The sequence below is a fragment of the Podarcis cretensis genome, assembly GCF_951804945.1.
Source record: "Podarcis cretensis genome assembly, chromosome: 10".
Classification (NCBI taxonomy): domain Eukaryota; kingdom Metazoa; phylum Chordata; class Lepidosauria; order Squamata; family Lacertidae; genus Podarcis; species Podarcis cretensis.
Window position 1 is genome coordinate 75,150,539 of NC_137179.1, and position 19,464 is coordinate 75,170,002.

At 43.3% G+C, this 19,464-nt stretch overlaps 1 protein-coding gene across 1 annotated transcript in view; it reads left to right on the top strand.

The window, feature by feature from the left end:
* The first annotated feature begins 831 nt into the window (after positions 1–831).
* Positions 832–19,464, top strand: part of GRM3 (glutamate metabotropic receptor 3) — a 145,814-nt gene continuing 127,181 nt past the window's right edge. The window contains exon 1 of the mRNA XM_079993603.1: positions 832–957. The gene's annotated coding sequence lies outside the window, so the exon portion shown is untranslated. The remainder of the gene's footprint in view (positions 958–19,464) is intronic.

Sequence of the window (19,464 nt, forward strand, 5' to 3'; positions counted from 1 at the left end):
ACATTCCTTCCTTCATCTCATTCTCTGGCTTCTCCTTTCTTCCAGGAAGCTCTGAGGATAGCTGTTTCGACACTTTGGTGCCAACTCATGAGAAACTTAGAATAACATCCTGGAGGGCCATTTGTGCCACTTTCAGAGTTAGATAGGGTTTCTTGTTTATGGCCTAGAGAGCATAAGATTGTAAAATGCAGGCCCACAGGAACCTCACACAGAAATCAAACCTTTCCTTTCATGCATTCTATCTAAAATGTTAAATGCAATTAAAAGTGAAACACTAAAGCATTCTTAAAATAAAAAAAATGAACCCCTGGGTCTCTAATTCCTATATCAGAAGGGGGCAAAATGGATGGATAAATGGAAGAAGAAAGGCAGGCATAAAGGTGGGGCAGGAAGTGCAGGAGGAGGCAGATGCAAAAGAGCAACTTGGTACTCTGGATGCCTGTGTTGGAGAGAATGCTCCGCTTTCTCATTTTCATCAAAGTGTTGATTAGTCCTTTAACAGAGAGAGAGAGAGAGAGAGAGGACACACACACACACACACACACAGAGAGAGAGAGAGACTCTGAGGCCCTGAGAATGTGGAACAAATGTGGCTAATGTTTTTTTTCATCTTCAGTGCTAATTGCTAATAACAAATTGGCAATCCAAATTGGTGAGACATTCTTCTCCGTCAGCTGGCACTGACAAGCAGTGAATGTAAACATTGATTGAAGAACACGGCTTTGTTTCTGGAGGGTTACAACTGGAGCAAAACTGGAAAGGATTCAAGCGAGCTGACAGTGTTTATTGTCACCGTTCATTGTTCTCAAGGCTCTCTCTGCCCCTCCTGTCATGGAAGGAGCACAATTTGTGGATCTGCTGGAATCACCAGGGAATTGGGCCTCTCAAAGGGAACTGTACAACCTGGAATGTGACTCCTATGATGACAGCGGCAAAGAGGATCCCTCTAAGCGAGCGGTATGTCATTTGATAAACATTATTGAACGTATGTGTCAAGGGTACATTTTCAAAGAAATGTTAACGCAGCACAAACTTTCGTAGCTTGCAGGGCCACTTCTCCAGATGAAAGGAGTGGAACTGCCTGCAGAAAGGAAGTCAAAACAATATGTGTGCTCCTAGGAACCCACATTTGCAAAGGGGCATCTGCCTTATTACAAATAAGATGGGAATGACAGGGTATGCTGATTTACGAAGGGTAGTGACAAGCTATCGGCCATTATAAAGCAACATGGAAGTGGTGTGAGCATTAAAAACAAATGTCTTTCCGTGCAGTAAGCATGGATTCACATCTCATCTGTGCCCATGCAACAGCTTCCTCCACAACTTTAAGCATGACAACCAGGGAGAAGAATTCATAGTCTTTCTTCAGGTGTCAGATCACACAGTCAGATTTCTGGATGTGTTCCTGCTCTGCCACCTCACTCTGGCACAGTCGCTGGAATTGGTTCTTTTTAAAAAGGTCATTTGGAGGTTTCTTATGGACTGTTCAGTGAGGTTGAAATGTTTGCTCAGAGGGGTTTGTATTTCTGGATTTTTTAATGCCATTTCTATTCCTGTTCATATGTTTCTTTAAGTATAGCCTTGTTCTTTGTCCATTACTGACAGATATATTAGGCAAGATCTCATGTACAAAACCTCTGCTGACTTGAAATGCAAGTGTCATGAGGATCTGCATTTAGTCAATGACTAGACAGGTGCTCATGCAAACACTCCTCAGAAGTTGAGGAGGAGAACGGAGTTGCATTCGTCAATCATGTTTTCCCCACCCACCTACCAACGCTTGCACATACAATGTGCACATTGGCCACACCACTTGCCACTCATGCATTTGGCCACTGTGTGAAGAGGCCCCACCCGCCTACATGAATGGGGAACCTGATTGGTCCAGAATCTCTGCTTCCTCTTCACACACTGGCTGAACGCACAGCTAGCAGGGGCTGGGGCAGTGTGCATGGTGAGAGGGGGGCATGGACGCAGGACACAACCCCATCGACATATGAAGGGTCTTCATATGACTATCTCTTATCTTGCTCAAATTTATAAAGGAGCTCAGCTGACATATGGTCTCTTGCAGAGCTTGGCACCCTGAAGTTTCTGTTGTTGTATGTGACTGTGCACCTCTCATGGTTCTATTGCCAGTGAACAGCATTTCAAAGGAACAGCATTCAAAGATACAGCTTGCTGGCAAATAGAGCCCACAGGACAGACCACCTGTTCTTGACATGATATAAGAAATGACATGGAGGAATGATTCAGTTTTCTTCCAGATCTTATTCTATTTGCATAATGCCTTGACCATTATTCTGTCTATTTAAAAGAAAAGAAGAAACTTCATTTGCCAGAGGAATATATGGAGAATGATACATTGTGCTAAATAACCTCTGACTTTAAATGTGTTCTGTGTAAGTAGCAGAAGGAGATGGGATATAGCAGGGAGAATGGACTTGGTTCATAATGCCAAACTCTAGCAATCACACTCTCCTGATTCATTAGATGAAGGGAGATCATTCAGGCTTGTTCATGTAGCACTCAAGCCTGATGGACTGCTATGTCTGATATGGGTCTATGTCTCCACTTCACAGGGGTGCATTTCTTCTATCCCGTTATTGGTAATCTTTCCTAAAATGCAGTTTGGGCTTTGCTGATATTCTTCATCAGCCTAGGTCATGTTTCAATTACAGCCTTCTAGGGATAAATCCCCTTCGTTTTATGCGTTTTGTGATGGAGCCTTTTTCTAACATGAAATGTTACCCATGTGGTTAGGGTTTTTTTATTGTTTTGCAATTTTTTCATAATGTCTGATATTGTAAACTGATGTTTGTGTATTTCATGATGTAATAGTTTTGTTGTTGTTTAGTCGTGTCCGACTCTTCGTGACCCCATGGACCAGAGCACGCCAGGCCCTCCTGTCTTCCACTGCCTCCCGCAGTTTGGTCAGACTCATGTTTGTAGCTTCGAAGACACTATCCAACCATCTCGTCCTCTGTCGTCCCCTTCTCCTTGTGCCCTCCATCTTTCCCAACATCAGGGTCTTTTCCAGGGAGTCTTCTCTTCTCATGAGGTGGCCAAAGTATTGGAGCCTCAGCTTCACGATCTGTCCTTCCAGTGAGCACTCAGGGCTGATTTCCTTAAGAATGGATCGGTTTGTTCTTCTTGCAGTCCATGGGACTCTCAAGAGTCTCCTCCAGCACCATAATTCAAAGGAATCAATTCTTCGGCGATCTGCCTTCTTTATGGTCCAGCTCTCGCTTCCATACATCACTACTGGGAAAACCATAGCTTTTACTATACGGACCTTTGTTGGCAAGGTGATGTCTCTACTTTTTAAGATGCTGACTAGGTTTGTCATTGCTTTCCTCCCAAGAAGCAGGCGTCTCTTAATTTCGTGGCTGCTGTCACCATCTGCAGTGATCATGGAGCCCAAGAAAGTAAAATCTCTCACTGCCTCCATTTCTTCTCCTTCTATTTGCCAGGAGGTGATGGGACCAGTGGCCATGATCTTCGTTTTTTTGATGTTGAGCTTCAGACCATATTTTGCGCTCTCCTCTTTCACCCTCAATAAAAGCTTCTTTAATTCCTCCTCACTTTCTGCCATCAAGGTTGTGTCATCTGCATATCTGAGGTTGTTGATATTTCTTCCGGCAATCTTAATTCCAGCTAGGGATTCATCCAGCCCAGCCTTTCGCATGATGAATTCTGCATATAAGTTAAATAAGCAGGGAGACAAAATGCAGCCTTGTCGTACTCCTTTCCCAATTTTGAACCAGTCAGTTGTTCCATATCCAGTTCTAACTGTAGCTTCTTGTCCCACATAGAGATTTCTCAGGAGACAGATGAGGTGATCAGGCACTCCCGTTTCTTTAAGAGCTTGCCTTAGTTTGCTGTGGTCGACACAGTCAAAGGCTTTTGCATAGTCAATGAAGCAGAAGTAGATGTCATTCTGGAACTCTCTAGCTTTCTCCATAATCCAGCGCATGTTTGCAATTTGGTCTCTGGTTCCTCTGCCTCTTCTAAATCCAGCTTGCACTTCTGGGAGTTCTCGGTCCACATACTGCTTGAGCCTTCCTTGTAGAATTTTAAGCATAACCTTGCTAGCGTGTGAAATGAGTGCAATTGTGCGGTAGTTGGAGCATTCTTTGGCACTGCCCTTCTTTGGGATTGGGATGTAGACTGATCTTCTCCAATCCTCTGGCCACTGCTGAGTTTTCCAAACTTGCTGGCATATTGAGTGTAGCACCTTAACAGCATCATCTTTTAAAATTTTAAATAGTTCAGCTGGAATACCATCACTTCCACTGGCCTTGTTATTTGCAGTGCTTTCTAAGGCCCATTTAACTTCACTCTCCAGGATGTCTGGCTCAAGGTCAGCAACCCCACTACCTGGGGTGTACGAGACATCCATATCTTTCTGGTATAATTCCTCTGTGTATTCTTGCCACCTCTTCTTGATGTCTTCTGCTTCTGTTAGGTCCTTACCACTTTTGTCCTTTATTATGGTAATCTTTGAACGAAATGTTCCTTTCATATCTCCAATTTTCTTGAACAGATCTCTGGTTCTTCCCATTCTGTTGTTTTCCTCTATTTCTTTGCATTGCTCATTTAAGAAGGCCTTCTTATCTCTCCTTGCTATTTTTTGGAAATCTGCATTAAATTTCCTGTATGTTTCACGATCTCCCTTGCATTTTGCTTGCCTTCTCTCCCCCGCTATTTGTAAGGCCTCATTGGACAGCCACTTTGCTTTCTTGCATTTCCTTTTCATTGGGATGGTTTTCGTTGCTGCCTCCTGTATAATGTTGCGAGCCTCCATCCATAGTTCTTCAGGCACTCTGTCCAGCAGATCTAAATCCTTAAACCTGTTCCTCACTTCCACTGTGTATTCATAAGGGATTTGATTTAGATTGTATCTTACCGGCCCAGTGGTTTTTCCTACTTTCTTCAGTTTAAGCTTGAATTTTGCTATAAGAAGCTGATGATCTGAGCCACAGTCAGCTCCAGGTCTTGTTTTTGCTGACTGTATCGAGCTTCTCCATCTTTGGCTGCAGAGAATATAATCAATCTGATTTCGATGCTGCCCATCTGGTGATGTCCACGTGTAGAGTCGTCTCTTGTGTTGTTGGAAAAGTGTGTTTGTGATGACCAGCTTGTTCTCTTGACAGAACTCTATTAGCCTTTGCCCTGCTTCATTTTGCTCTCCAAGGCCAAACTTGCCAGTTGTTCCTTTTATCTCTTGGTTCCCTACTTTAGCATTCCAATCTCCTATAATGAGAAGAACATCCTTCTTTGGTGTCACTTCTATAAGGTGTTGTAAGTCTTCATAAAAAGGTAAAGGTAAAGGTACCCCTGCCTGTACGGGCCAGTCTTGACAGACTCTGGGGTTGTGCGCCCATCTCACTCAAGAGGCCGGGGGCCAGCGCTGTCCGGAGACACTTCCGGGTCATGTGGCCAGCGTGACATCGCTGCTCTGGCGAGCCAGAGCCGCACACGGAAACGCCGTTTACCTTCCCGCTGGTAAGCGGTCCCTATTTATCTACTTGCACCCGGAGGTGCTTTCGAACTGCTAGGTTGGCAGGCGCTGGGACCGAGCAGCGGGAGCGCACCCCGCCGCAGGGATTCGAACCGCCGACCTTTCGATCGGCAAGTCCTAGGCGCTGAGGCTTTAACCCACAGCGCCACCTGCGTCCTACAAGTCTTCATAGAATTGGTCAATTTCAGTTTCTTCCGCACCAGTAGTTGGTGCATAAACTTGGATTACTGTTATGTTAAAAGGTTTGCCTTGGATTCGTATCGAGATCATTCTATCATTTTTGAGATTGCAACCCAGTACTGCTTTCGCAACTCTTTTGTTGACTATGAGGGCCACTCCATTTCTTTTGCGGGTTTCTTGCCCACAGTAGTAGATATAATGGTCATCCGAACTGAATTCACCCATTCCCGTCCATTTTAGCTCACTGATGCCCAGGATGTCAATATTTATTCTTGCCATCTCATTTTTGACCACATCCAACTTACCCAGGTTCATGGTTCTTACATTCCAGGTTCCTATGCAATATTTTTCTTTACAGCCTTGGACTTTCCTTTCGCTTCCAGGCATATCCGCAACTGAACGTCCTTTCGGCTTTAGCCCAGCCGCTTCATCAGCTCTGGATCTACTTGTACTTGTCCTCCGCTCTTCCCCAGTAGCATGTTGGACGCCTTCTGACCTGAGGGGCTCATCTTCCAGCGTCATAACTTTTATATGCCTGTTGTCTTTGTCCATGGAGTTTTCTTGGCAGGGATACTGGAGTGGCTTGCCGGTTCCTCCTCCAGGTGGATCACGTTTGGTCAAAACTCTCCACTATGACCTGTTCATCTTGGGTGCCCTGCTCGGCATAGTTCATAGCTTCTCTGAGTTCTTCAAGCCCCTTCGCCACGGCAAGGCAGTGATCCATGAAGGGGAGATGATGTAATAGTAGGAATTATTATTAATGTTATTATTAACCTACCCTCTATTGTTAATGTGCAACAACAGGATGATATTTTTACATGTTTGTTCTCTTTTGTCCTACATCTGTCTCTAATGGCATCTCTAGGGGGCTGCAGAGAAGATTCATTCCTGCCCTTTCCCTCTGCCTTTGTCTACATTCAGCATGTCCACACATTCCATATTCACCTTACTAATAGAGAGAGGGCCTGTGCAACATCTTCCATAATCAAGTCATAGATCTAATTAATCCAATAATACTATAATTCAGGGATAATAATGCCTCTTGCCTGTACACAGCACTTATCCTTAACAATGAATGTGTGGTTTTTCACTTCTGGAATGGAAAGCCATGGATAAATGCAATGTCTCTAACCAGCCCCCTTCCTTCAGATGGTCTAGATGACATACACCGACAATGACATATGACTTTTGACATTCCAAGGGGAAGAGATGTAGCACTCTGACATGAGTCAGATGCTGCAAGGGAATAAAACCTTGCAAAGGTCAAGTTCCCCTTCAGAGTACAATGCCAACAACACAAAATCAAAAGGTTAGAGGAAAAATTAACCAAATATATTATTTGCCAGCTTGACACAAAGTAGCATTGCCCATTCTAAGCATTCAGGAGCTATTTTTTCCAGTCTGAGCTGTAGTGTTTTCTTTTATCAGTTGCATCCATTTGAAACATGCAACGACATGTATCAGGGATTCCCAGAAACAGTTCCTGAATTTACTATTTTCTTGTGTTCAAAGCACTTTTTGGTTTCATTGTCAGCTTAAAGTAATCCTGCCTTATTTGGAAATCCGTCTCTTTCAGTTTCATTATTATGAGTCTAAAGGTACCTATTTTCTAGGACAATATTATCATTCATATGCATTTCTAACATTTGCAAGCAACAGCCCATAACACATTTAGTTAAACCATATATATATATGCAGCTTTATTTTCCCATAAAATTGAAAGTCAGCATTAGAACCACCACAAAGGCCATTCTGTGAAGCTTGTCATAAACCTGAATGGACGTGTAGTTGATAAAAAGAACCCAAGACTCCATTAGCATAATACTGAGCTGGCCCTGTTGAGTTCTGTCAGTTCAGGATAGCATTCACAGGAAGTTAAACATTACTTTGAATGGGTAATTGTGAGGAGGTGAAAATGAAATAATATCAATGCTCCGTAAAATACAATGACTTTCTCTATAAAGCTAAATGATCAGCAGCCAGGCTTGACAATCCATAAAATGCGCAGGATGTCAGAGGAAAGAAGGGCAAATTCATCTCCTGCACAGCTTTGCCCAAATTCAAAAAGGTGTGTGTGTGTGTGTGTGTGTGTGTGAGAGAGAGAGAGAGAGAGAGAGAGAGAGAGAGAGAGAGAGAGAGCTTCCAATTTAACACTGGGCCATTCTGCAGGAGGTATGGTATAGCGGCTTCTGTGGTGTAGAGACACAGAATGAAATCCCTTCTCAGTTATGAAGCTCAATGTTCATAATTAGCTTCCATACAACTACTTCTCTCATCACATGTTGAAGACAACACTTGAATCAAGGGATCCCACAGACAGTGTAGTCCTCTTCAAGGGTCTGTTTCCCGCACCTTCTTCCTTCTTTGGTGATCCCTCATAGCTGAGTAAGATTGTCTTCCATGAACCCGGTTTTAACAGTGAGTAAGGGTTTACCAAGTGTGCCTTCCTCTTAGCACATTTCTCCCTTTCGTCCTGAGTTCTAGCATCTTCAAAGTCCATGACACCTTTGGTAAAGGCTGTTCTCCAATTGGAACGCTCGCAGGCCAATGTTTCCCAGTTGTTGGTGTTTATACTGACGCGCAGCACAAATTAATAATGCAGAGTTTTTAAGTGAAAGAATAAGAACTTTACTGAGTTAAAATAAACTTCTTCATAAGCAACATGGTTCCAAACAGTTTGACTGAGATTCCATACTGACTCTAACTGAAATTTTACTGAGAACACAGAGAGAAAATGGCTGCTAAGTCACATGTCAGAGTGACTCCACAGTTAGCAGTTAGGCCTGAATAACTTTAGTAGGCCCAAATGATTGTGCAGTCCAAGCACTTCCCAGCCTGCTTTGCTGCTTCTGCTCTCATGTGTCTTTGTCACATGACATATACTACATTTGTTTAGACTTGCGTTGAGAGCGTCTTTAAGTCTCTTTTGTTGTCCATTGGCATTACGCTTTCCAATCTTAAATTGGGAATAGAGTAGTTGCATCCGAACAACATGACCAGTCCAACGAAGTTGATGTTGAAGAATCATCACTTTGACACTGGTGATCTTTGCTTTTTCCAGCACACTGACATTAGTTCACCCAAGTGATATGTACTTTTTTTTCAGAGAAACTGTTGATGGAATCTTTTGAAGAGTTGGGGATGGTGTTTATAAGTGGTCCATGTTTCACAAGCATACATTAAAGTTGGTAGTACAATAGCTTTGTAAACAAGCATTTTGGTTTCCCTGCGAATGTCCCAGTCATCAAAAACTCTGTGCTTCAACTGCGAGAAAGCTGCACTCAGGTAGAAAAAACGATTGACATTTTCCAATGTTACACCATTAAGTTGGCTTTGTGGCTCTGTGGAGGGGTTGTTTTGTGCTTGTTGGTGCAGCACTTTGGTTTTTTGGATATTGAGTGACAGGCCAAGCTTTCTGTAAGCTTCTGTGAAGATATTTAGGATGGTTTGGAGGTCATCCTCTGAGTGTGCACACACTACGTTGCCATCAGCATATTGAAGCTCTGTGGTAACCTTACTCTTTGCTTTAAGCCTACTCAAATGGAAAAGCTTTCTTCTGTTTGATAAATATTATTTCTACCCCAGTGGGGAGTTTCCCTTCGACAATGTGTAGGATCACGGTGATGAAGTTGGGGCGATAACACATCCCTGTTTAATGCCTGATCCCATTGTGAATGGTTCATTTTGAGAGCCATTTTATCTGCAGTTGTTGCCATACTATCATGTAGGAACCGAAGGATGTTCACAAATTTATCCGGGCAGCCGATTTTCAGAAGGACAGTCCACAGGGCATTATGATTTACAGTGTTGAAGGTCTTAGTCAGGTCAATGAACAGGGGTTGGTTTTGCTCTCTGCATTTTTCGTGAAGCTGTAGAGTAGTGAAAATCAAGTCCACTGACCCCCCAGAAGGGGCGGCAGCACTGTAGTCCTCTTCAAGGGTCTGTCCCCTGCACCAACAGGATTTCAATTGAAGGAAGAGAGTGGAAGTATGTTTGCTAGTTGGATCACATCCTTAGTTGCTGCTCCTACTAGCCCTTCATGTATTGAATCATAGAACAGAATAGTAGAATCATAGAACTGTAGAGTTGGAAGGGACCCCAAGCGTCATCTAGTCCAAACCCCTGCAATGCAGGAATCTCAGCTGAAGCATCCATGACAGATGGCCACCCAACCTCTGTTTTAAAACCTCCAAGGACGGAGAGGGCACCACCTCCCAAGGGAGTCTGCTCTACTGTCGAACAGCTCTGACTCTCAGAAAGTTCTTCCTTAGTCTGATTCTCCTTTCTTGCCACTTGATGCCATTGCTTCGAATCCTATTGGAAGGGGAACATCTGGGTGCAAAGTTTGATCCCTGCAGTGGGCTTCTCACAGGGTTTAGACTCCATGCTTCCGCTTCCCCTCCAACAAACAGAAGGTGGTGGGCCTTAGGAGACTTGTGCTAAAGCCTCTGGACAAGACTATAAGATAGAATGGAAAGTTCATGAATAATAATAATTTATTATTTATATGCTGCCCCTCAGACTGGGTTGTCCCAGCCACTCTGGGCGGCTCCCAACAAAAAAGAGTAAAAACACAATACAACATCTCACTTTAAAATTTTGCTGAACAGGACTGTCTTCAGATGTCTTTTAAAGATCCCACAGCTGTTTATCTGTTTGACATCTACAGGGCAGGCACCACTACCAAAAAGGCCCTCTGCCTGAACATTCCAACACACCTGGAAACAGAGAATGTTTGCTATAAATCTTCATTCATAATCTTCAGATCATTGCTATTCTCAGAATACTTAGATCAGAATCCTGAGACCAGTAGGTATAGGGTGGTATACAAATTAAACAAACAAACAAACAAGTAAAAGATCACTCTTCCCCAACCTGGTCTTCTCTGGGTGTTGTTGGGTTACAGTTCCCATCAGTCCCAGCTAGAATGGACAATGGTCAGAGATGATTGGAATCATAGTCCAAAACACCTGGCAAGCACTAGCTTGGGAGAAACTGCTTTAGATTTCCCAATAGCAAAACTGTTTAGTTTACAAGGCTTCCTAACAGTACTGGTGATGCCTGGAACTCTTTTTAGCCTTATGAAATTATGTAATACCACAGTTTCAAGATTTTGGAATTACATTTAGTTGACCTGTAGAGATTCAGCACTCATTTCTGATTTGCAGAATTGGGGGGTGGGGGTGGGATTGTTAGTATTATTCTTATTATAGAGTTTCAGAACAGACTTTAAAATGGCCTTAATGTGTTCCCCGCAGGGAGAAAGGGTAGAGGTTGCATCACAATATAGTTTCTTGGAAATGGCAGAAGATGGATGGAGAGAGGTGAAAAAATTGATGACTTTGGGAGGGGGAGTGGATTGAATGATGGATGAGGAGGCCAGAGAGGATTTTACATATTGCTGACTAAGGCTGAAAAACTTCAAATAAATCTCTCCTTAAGTTGTTGCTTTGTGCTTGGCTGACTGAAACGCAGCGGGTCCAGTTCTTACAGTCCCTCCTGGAAGTGTGATTCTCCACCTAAAGTCTATAAGAGGGATTCCTGCGAGGATTATATTGAGCTGGATCCAATCAAGTACTTGAGAAATTAATAGGTGTATAATTACAAAATCCATCACTATTTTTACATCTAAATTGAATTGCGTTTGAAGACTTGATTGAGGCCTGTTCTCTATAGCAGCAGTCCGGAATGGAAACGCAGTGGTGGGGCACAGTGTGTGATTTAAGGCTGTAGGTGCAGAAAATGAGCACAGCCAGGAGTAGGATGGGCAAGAAGCTCTCTCGCTGATATGCCTGGTTTCTTTTACTTGCAGAAAGTGTTCCTTTGCTAATGTGGAGAAGCATTAAAAAAGTTCACCCCCACCAGGAATCTGCTTGCTTGGGATTCTACCACCTCATTCTGCTGCCTCCGCTGGGCTAAGTATCTTATGATGTGGTGGATTGCTGGCATAAGACTCTAAGCCTGGATCAGCCAGAGATAGGCTGGCCTAACTCACCCATCCTGGCTCAGCTGGGGCTCAGAACGTAGGCCACTACAAGTCCCAAAGGTGGAGCATAAGGGCCAGGTTCATGCAGGAGAAACTAGCACTGGATCCTAAGCCTGTTCAGCTTGGTCACATCCTTTGGCAACCTGACATAAGCTGGAAAAAGGAGTGGCATAACTCAAATTACACAATGAAAGACAATGGGGAGAATCCAGTCCTCAGAACTGGAGTCCAGGCTCATCTGGCAATCCTGTCCACACAGCTATGAAACATCAACTGTCAACTCTGTCTCTCATTTATTCATGGGTTACATTAGCTAGGGAGGCTACATTCCTATGGGATAACCAGCCTCATATAAGCAACATGCTTGTCTAATTAATGCATGAAGGAGTTAATACCATAGAGTAAGCTGTCCTGCCAGGCTTAGCCTAGGTCACTTCCCCTTACCTTGGGAGGAAATGGGTACAGTGATTAATTCTCTGTTCACCTTCAGTCTACCTGAGAAGCTCAGTGCGTGAAAAGATTTGAGCTGGTTGCTCCAGCAAAGGCTGCTTGGCTCTCACAACCCACTCTTGAGTTCCTATACCAATAATTTAGGAACTTGCACTAAGCTAAGTTTTACTTTTCTAAAGCACATGAATCTGACCTTCAGAGAGCTTGTAAGTAAACTCTTCTTTAACTTGCCAAACATGTAGTCTTTTTCCTATGCTGGGGGAAGAGGGAAGCTTCGGAAAGGAATATTTTATGGGGGCAATTTGGATCTCACTTTAAAGAGCACCTTTTAAGTTTTTACTGCCTCTATTTCCATGCTTTGCTTTGCTGCATATTTTGTTAAATCTCTGCTGGAGTTCTCTCACCAAAGAGTACTTACCCCAAACTTGGATCTTACATTCCAGGAATTCTCCTTTCCACTGCTAGGAATCCCTAATCTCGCCTCTGGCCCAAAACTCGAAGAAACCCCCAATGTGGGACAGACAATACCAACAGGAATCACAGAATCGTAGAATTGTAGAGTTGGAAGGGACCACGAGAGTCATTTAGTCCAACCTGTTGCAATGCAGGAATCTGCTGCCCAACATGGGGCTCAAACCCACAACCCCAAGATTAAGAGTCTCATGCTGGACTGACTGAGCTATCCAGGAGTGAGGGAGGATCTTTCCAGATGGAGAACAAAGAAGCAAACAGCCTCCTGAAACCTGGGGAACCAAGTAGCAGCCTGGGGAAAGAGAATGGAGCCCCTCTGCTACAACCTTCCCCAAGGCCTGGGTTTGCGGCGGGGTGTGTGTGTGGCTTGGCAAGGGGACAGTGAGCAGGGACACTGCGTCTTGTGATGGGGAGGGGGAATGTGCTCCTCCTGCTTCAAACTTCTTCTGGTCCAGGAAGACAGTGGAGCAGGAGAGGAGGGGGCAGGAGAAGGAGGAGATGTGGAAGCCCTTGACTCTCCACCAGCCGGATCTCTCTCTCTCTCTCTCTCTCTCTCTCTCTCTCTCTCTCTCTCTCTCTCTCTCTCTCCTCCTGCTCTTCAGTCTCCACTCCTGCATCTTCTCCTGCTTCTGACTCAGGTCTCCTGGCTGTTCCAGGCTCCTTCAGATCATGGATCCGTTCTTTCCTTCTCCCAGTGCCCAAACTTCCATATCTAGCCACTACACCTCAGTTTCCCTGACACGCACACACCGCAGAGCTTTCCCCAAGTGACATGATTCTCTGTTGCATCTGGCAAGCAGAAGTAGGGGCTGGTCATGAGTAGGAGGAAGCTGCCCTTTGGAATGGGGACTGGCTGGGCTAGGCTGGATCTACACTGATCTTAAAAGATGCTAAGAAAAAAAACCCGCTCTATAGCTCTCAATGGAATTTCCCTTTGCCTGCTGTACAGCGCCCCCTTGGTGTCACATTTTTATAACGTATTTATAACATTATAACTCGCCAGGGTAGATTAGTCCCTGGTCTCTCACTTCTGGCTGCTGCTCTAAAGTTCAACAGAACATGTGAGAACTCCCCAAGTCCTTCCATGTCCCAGGAGGAGCAGGAGCAGGGAAGGGTCCATCACAAATAATGGAGCCAAAATAAAATTTGTGGGCTCGTCCAAGTAATTCCTGCATTGCAGGGGACTGGACTGGATGACCCTGAGGGTCCCCTCCAACTCTATGATTCTATGATTCCTGTGGCACCTTCATTAAGAACAGAAGTGGAATGGAGTACCTAGTATGCTCTTTCAATTGCAAAATACCTAGTCATTTGTTTCTGGGAATCAATATCACCTCTTAGGTATAATAGCTTCAGCAGAGTCATTTCTGCCAAACAACTGAGTCCAAGAGAAAAGGGGCAGCAGGGAATGCAGTAATGGATTCCACGTACTTAGCGTTTTCCTTGTCACTCCTCTCATGTTTAGCAGAGCCCATTCCATAAAATGAGGCCATACTGCCATAAGGAGGGCCAAATTCTGGCTCGACTCACTTAGTCTGGTGCTTCTCCCATTACCCCAGCAAGGCAAGACAGAGTTGAGTTGCAGTGTCCCCCCCCACCTCCAGGGGACAGTACAAAAGGGGCTCTATTTTGCACACCTCATATTGCGTCCAATGTTTTACCAGACTATTCCCTTGCAATGCTTTCTCCTATACCCATTGAAGAACTACCTTTCTTCTATCCTTCTAACCCGTAGAAGGAATAAACCTCATCCTCTTATTTTAAAAAATGCAACAACCAAATCCAGAAAGTCAGTCCTAAGCATCTCTTTCATTCCCTTTTCATCTCAGGCACTTCTTCTCTGGTACTACCTCCTCAAAAACAAACAAACAAACAAACAAACAAACTATAACTGTCCTAGGGTCATAAGTGAGGAACAAATATTCATTTTTTAAAGAAATCTGCAAATTAACACATGACTTACTACACATAATACAAATTATAAAGAAGCATAGATTTATGCATTTCCAGACGCTTCCTTGAGCAATGTAAGTAGGAGCAATCACTTATTGTACTTTCTGCATCATGGATCTCTTCATATTCTACAAATATACTTTTAAAAAAGCAACCTTTCCTTTGCATAATAATAATAATAATAATAATAATAATAATAATGTATTATTTATACATTATTTTTATACATTTATAGATGAGTTTCCCCAGCCACTCTGGGCGGCTTCCAAACGAGTGTTAAAAACAAGACTGCATTAAACAATACAGCATTAAATATTAAAAACTTCCCTAAACAAGGCTGCCTTCAGATGTCTTTTAAATATAAGATAGCTGCTTATTTCCTTCACATCTGAAGGGAGGGAGTTCCACAGTGTGGGCGCCACTACCGAGAAGGTCCTCTGTCTGGCTCCCTGCAACCTCACTTCAAATCACATTTCTTTCTTAACAGGGAAGAGAATTTGTATTTGACTTTGCATTCCCAACACTCACCACGGCGATTGGGATTCCCCTCATGGAGACAGAAATTTGTGTTCCATTCCCCACAAAAATGAAATGAGCCAAGAGAAAATGCAGGTTCAATTTTGTGTGATCATCACTGTTCAGTGCTCTGCTGGAGAATGAAATCAAGTTGATAACCATTCCCTCATAGGGAGAGGCATGTAACAGCTAGCGAGACACCTTGGGTCAGTTCAGAATTTGATGTGGGTTCCTGCACTTTTTCTTCCTTCCCCACCCATTCAGATCTGCTAGTTGATTAATTCTGCACATGATCTGTTCCTGGTTTGCAACTCTGGTTGGGAAGGCAAGGGAATGGTCTTCTGCTGGTGCAACAGGACTTCTTCTTCTCCCCAGCCTGCAGCCCCAGCACCACTCATCCCCAAAACTCTGCTGCAGGGGGGCGAGGACATGGGAAAAGATTGGGGGAGAACACACAGATGGAAAGGAAAAGGAAGTCTACTCAAAGTTTATGTTCAGACATACTTAATTTTATTTGTATACCACCTTCCCACAGTTCAAACTGTGCTGAAGCTGGCTTACAACATGAAAAAATACGTAACCACAACATAACAAAAGTAGTTGTAATAAATAAAATATTGAAAAATACAAAACCAAACTGAACAATTTCCACATAAATCACAACAAAATCTTTAAAAAGCAGCAGCCTCCACCAAGCAGCCCCCCCCCAGCAACACCCTAGATCCCAACGCACAACACTGCACCTAAAGCAGAGCTTTCCAAACTTTACATGTTGGTGACACATTTTAGACATGCAGTAGACTCTGCCCCCCCCCCCCATTGACACATCGAAAAGGACATCTGGCTAGGCATCCACATGTATTATTATTATTATTTGATTATTTGATTTACAGCATAAAATTACAAAAGGAAAACACAAAATACCCGTCATTGTCATTATTCTTATTCTTAATATACATTGCTATCATTTTGTTACAACACATCTGATTTCAAACTCAAACACAATACTGATGCCTGGTTCTCTGAAACAGAAACTGGCATGGGCTCCACCACACCAGAAGCCCTGATAATAATTTCCATGAGTGGTCAGGAGAAAGAGGAGATCAGAGCTGCATCTTCACGAGTTCTGCCTTTTGGTGACAGAAGAGAGGTAAGATATAAATGTAAGCAAATAATAATAATAAAGAATAACATTCTGCAGGTGGCTCCCGGCTCCCACTTGCAGCAGGAGCAACAACATCTCCTGAGGAAAGAAGGAAGGATAGTTATTACTGCCATTGTTGATAGTGAGCCCCACCCCTGAGAAAATGTCGGCGAATGTCTATTCCTGCTGGAGAAATTAAGAGAAATTTAAGATTTGACCACAACACAAAGCTGCTGGATGAGGCCAATGGTCGAACTTCTTCAGCATCAGCATCATCAACAACAACAATAGCAATAATAATAATAATAATAATAATAATAATAATAATAATAATAATTTATTTATACCCCACCCATCTGGCTGGGTTTCCCCAGCCACTCTGGGCGGCTTCCAACAAAATATTAAAATACAATAGTCCTTCAGATATTAAAAGCTTCCCTAAACATCTTGTTCTCACAGTGGGAAACTGCGAGAGAGATTTGGGGGATTCAAGGATGGCGGCTCACACCAAATCCCCAATTGGTCAGGCTTTATTCAGGAATCCAGGATGAAGTTCAAAGACTCTGCTTTCCATTACGACACACTCTATATTGAAAAAATGTGCATCATCTTGGCTGTTTCACCATCACCAGCCACCTTAGGCCAGCTCATTGTTTCACCATCTCTTCATCTGACTACGGTCCTTGAAAGCACAACCCATTTCTGTTGTATCTATCAGAGCCCTCCGTGTTCCTTACATGGAGTTGTTTCTCACGCTAACGTTCAGTCTTAACTGGTTCTTACCAATTCTGTGGTCAGGCTGCACTCTTGTGCATGTGGCACTGGCCTCACGGATAATGTGTTTTGCAGAAATTCAACATCTGCACTTGCAAGTGGGGCCCAAACCCAAGAGCACTCTTTCTCCTGTGGCTTCTAGCAGCTTGTATGCAGAAGCATTACTGCCTCCAACAGGGGACGCAGAGCTGCTACTAGTAATCACTGTTAGCTTTATCCTCCACAAATTTGTCCAGTCCTCATTTAAAGCCACCCAGGTTGGTGGTCATCTCTACCGGGCCTTCTCGGTAGTGGCGCCCTCCCTGTGGAATGCCCTCCCATCAGATGTCAAAGAGAACAACAACTACCAGACTTTTAGAAGACATCTGAAGGAAGCCCTGTTTAGGGAAGCTTTTAATGTTTGATGTATTACAGTATTTTAATATTTTTCTTGAAGCCGCCCAGAGTGGCTGGGGAAGCCCAGCCAGATGGGCGGGGTATAAATAAATTATTATTATTATTATTATTATTATTATTATTATTATTATTATTATTACCGCCAGTGGGAGCAAAGCCCAGAGTCCTTTCTTTTATCTGTTCTGAATCTTCCAACATTTGACTTCATTGGAAGTCCATCAGTTCTAGCATATGAGAGAGGGAGGAAAAACTCTTCTCTCTCCACTTTCTCCATGCCAGGCATAATTTTATAAACTTCTGTAAATATCCCACCCCTCAATTTCTCTGTCCACAAGGAGGGTAGAGACTTTCAAGAGACTATCTGCACACAGCTCTAGCCCATTGTGAGTGATACTAGATATCACGACAGAAAGGAAGCTACAGATGCTATTTCAGGCAGCCTTGCAGTATATTCTTCTATGTATATTACTGTTGGGTATGCAGGCATCAAGCTACTGATTTGTAAAGTAGCAGAGATTGTTCATTTTGAAGTCTGATCTCCTCTCAGAGCTGCTGGTCTGCCTATCCTTCAAAAGTGCCAGTTCTAGCATTTGCACAAGTGTGGGAGGGAGGGAGTTGAAATGAAAACCTGGTCTGTCGAGGCAGCAGAATAAATTGTACCACTTCAGACTTTAAGTGAAGGATCATATTTTTAAACACTGCAAGCAAGCAAGCCAGCAAGCAAGCCACCTTTGCAATAAGAAAGCTAGTACAGCATGAAGCTGGGCCCCAGATTCTTTTCCTGAGGTGGTAGCTTTCTATCCCCTCCTTGCAGGGATTGTTACAAAAATGGCTGCCATGTCTCTTCTGAAGTTCACTCTTGTGTACATAAGCAAGAACCTCTCTTCCTCACTCATGTTCTCCTCTGATTAGCAGCGGCCCAGAGTTCTCCTGTGGATCTTCAGCTCCCACTGCCATCAGGAAGGAAGGAAGGAAACACAGAAATGAAATACCATAAGCCAAGAGAAAGCACAGATCCACTTCTGCAACATCACAGTAAAATGTGTTGCCTTATCGGGAGAGATACATTATAGTAGCTGGGCTATTTCCACATTAATCACCTCACCATATTGCTGTGTCTTATCATTCCAGCTAGAAAGAAAGTTAGAGAAATGAGTCTTTTCCTTTTCAAAAGCCGTATAACTTTCTTACTGTTTGAGGACTGGGAGAGGCGGCAAGAACCCAAATTGTTGCATAAAGAAGGCAAATAACTTGAGTTTTATGCTTGTCTGCCATGTCTGTAAATTGAACCTTATGCGAATTAGATGGAGTTCTAATTATTATTATTACTACTTCAATTTATTAGTTGTTTGTTACCTAAACATTATTGTAAGAATTGGTTATAATAAAAACCATACAAAAATCCATAAAACCCAGGAAAGTAGCAGCAAAAAAGCTTAGGCAGGATAAATTCTCATCCAGAATATTTTAAATTATAATACACAAGTATTAAAGTAAAACTTGAGGCCCTCTCTGGAGGACATCTTATTATCCTAAGCATGGTGCCTCAACAGTAGCTGGAACACAATCCTGGAAAAGAGAAAGAGAATTCTCTGGGGCATAAGAGATGACTGTACATCAAAACCAGTGCAAATTCAAAACCAAGTTGAATACTGAAGCCTAGTTAATGTACTGTTGTCCTGCACAATCTGCACACATGGTTGTAAGGTTGATCTGACTGTAACATCAGCCACCCTATTGATCACCAGAGTTGACTTGGCTGGCTGACTGCACTGCATGTGCATCCCTCCTGAAGCTGGACAGAAGAGAATGACCATCCCAGATAGAAGGAATGTCCTGTTCTCTGGCCCCGGGCGTAAAAGAGCTACACGCCCCCACCTCACACCAAGCAACCAAACTGCGTAATTGCCTGAATGTTTGTTGGTGTGCCACCATGAGAGCCTGCAGAAATAATTTGGGGTGTGGGGATAAAGGGTCTTATAGGTTGTTGTCGTGACTATTTTTTTTTAGTTTTTATACAACTGAATTCCACACACCATTGCACGATACGAAAGAGAAGCAACAAGAAAC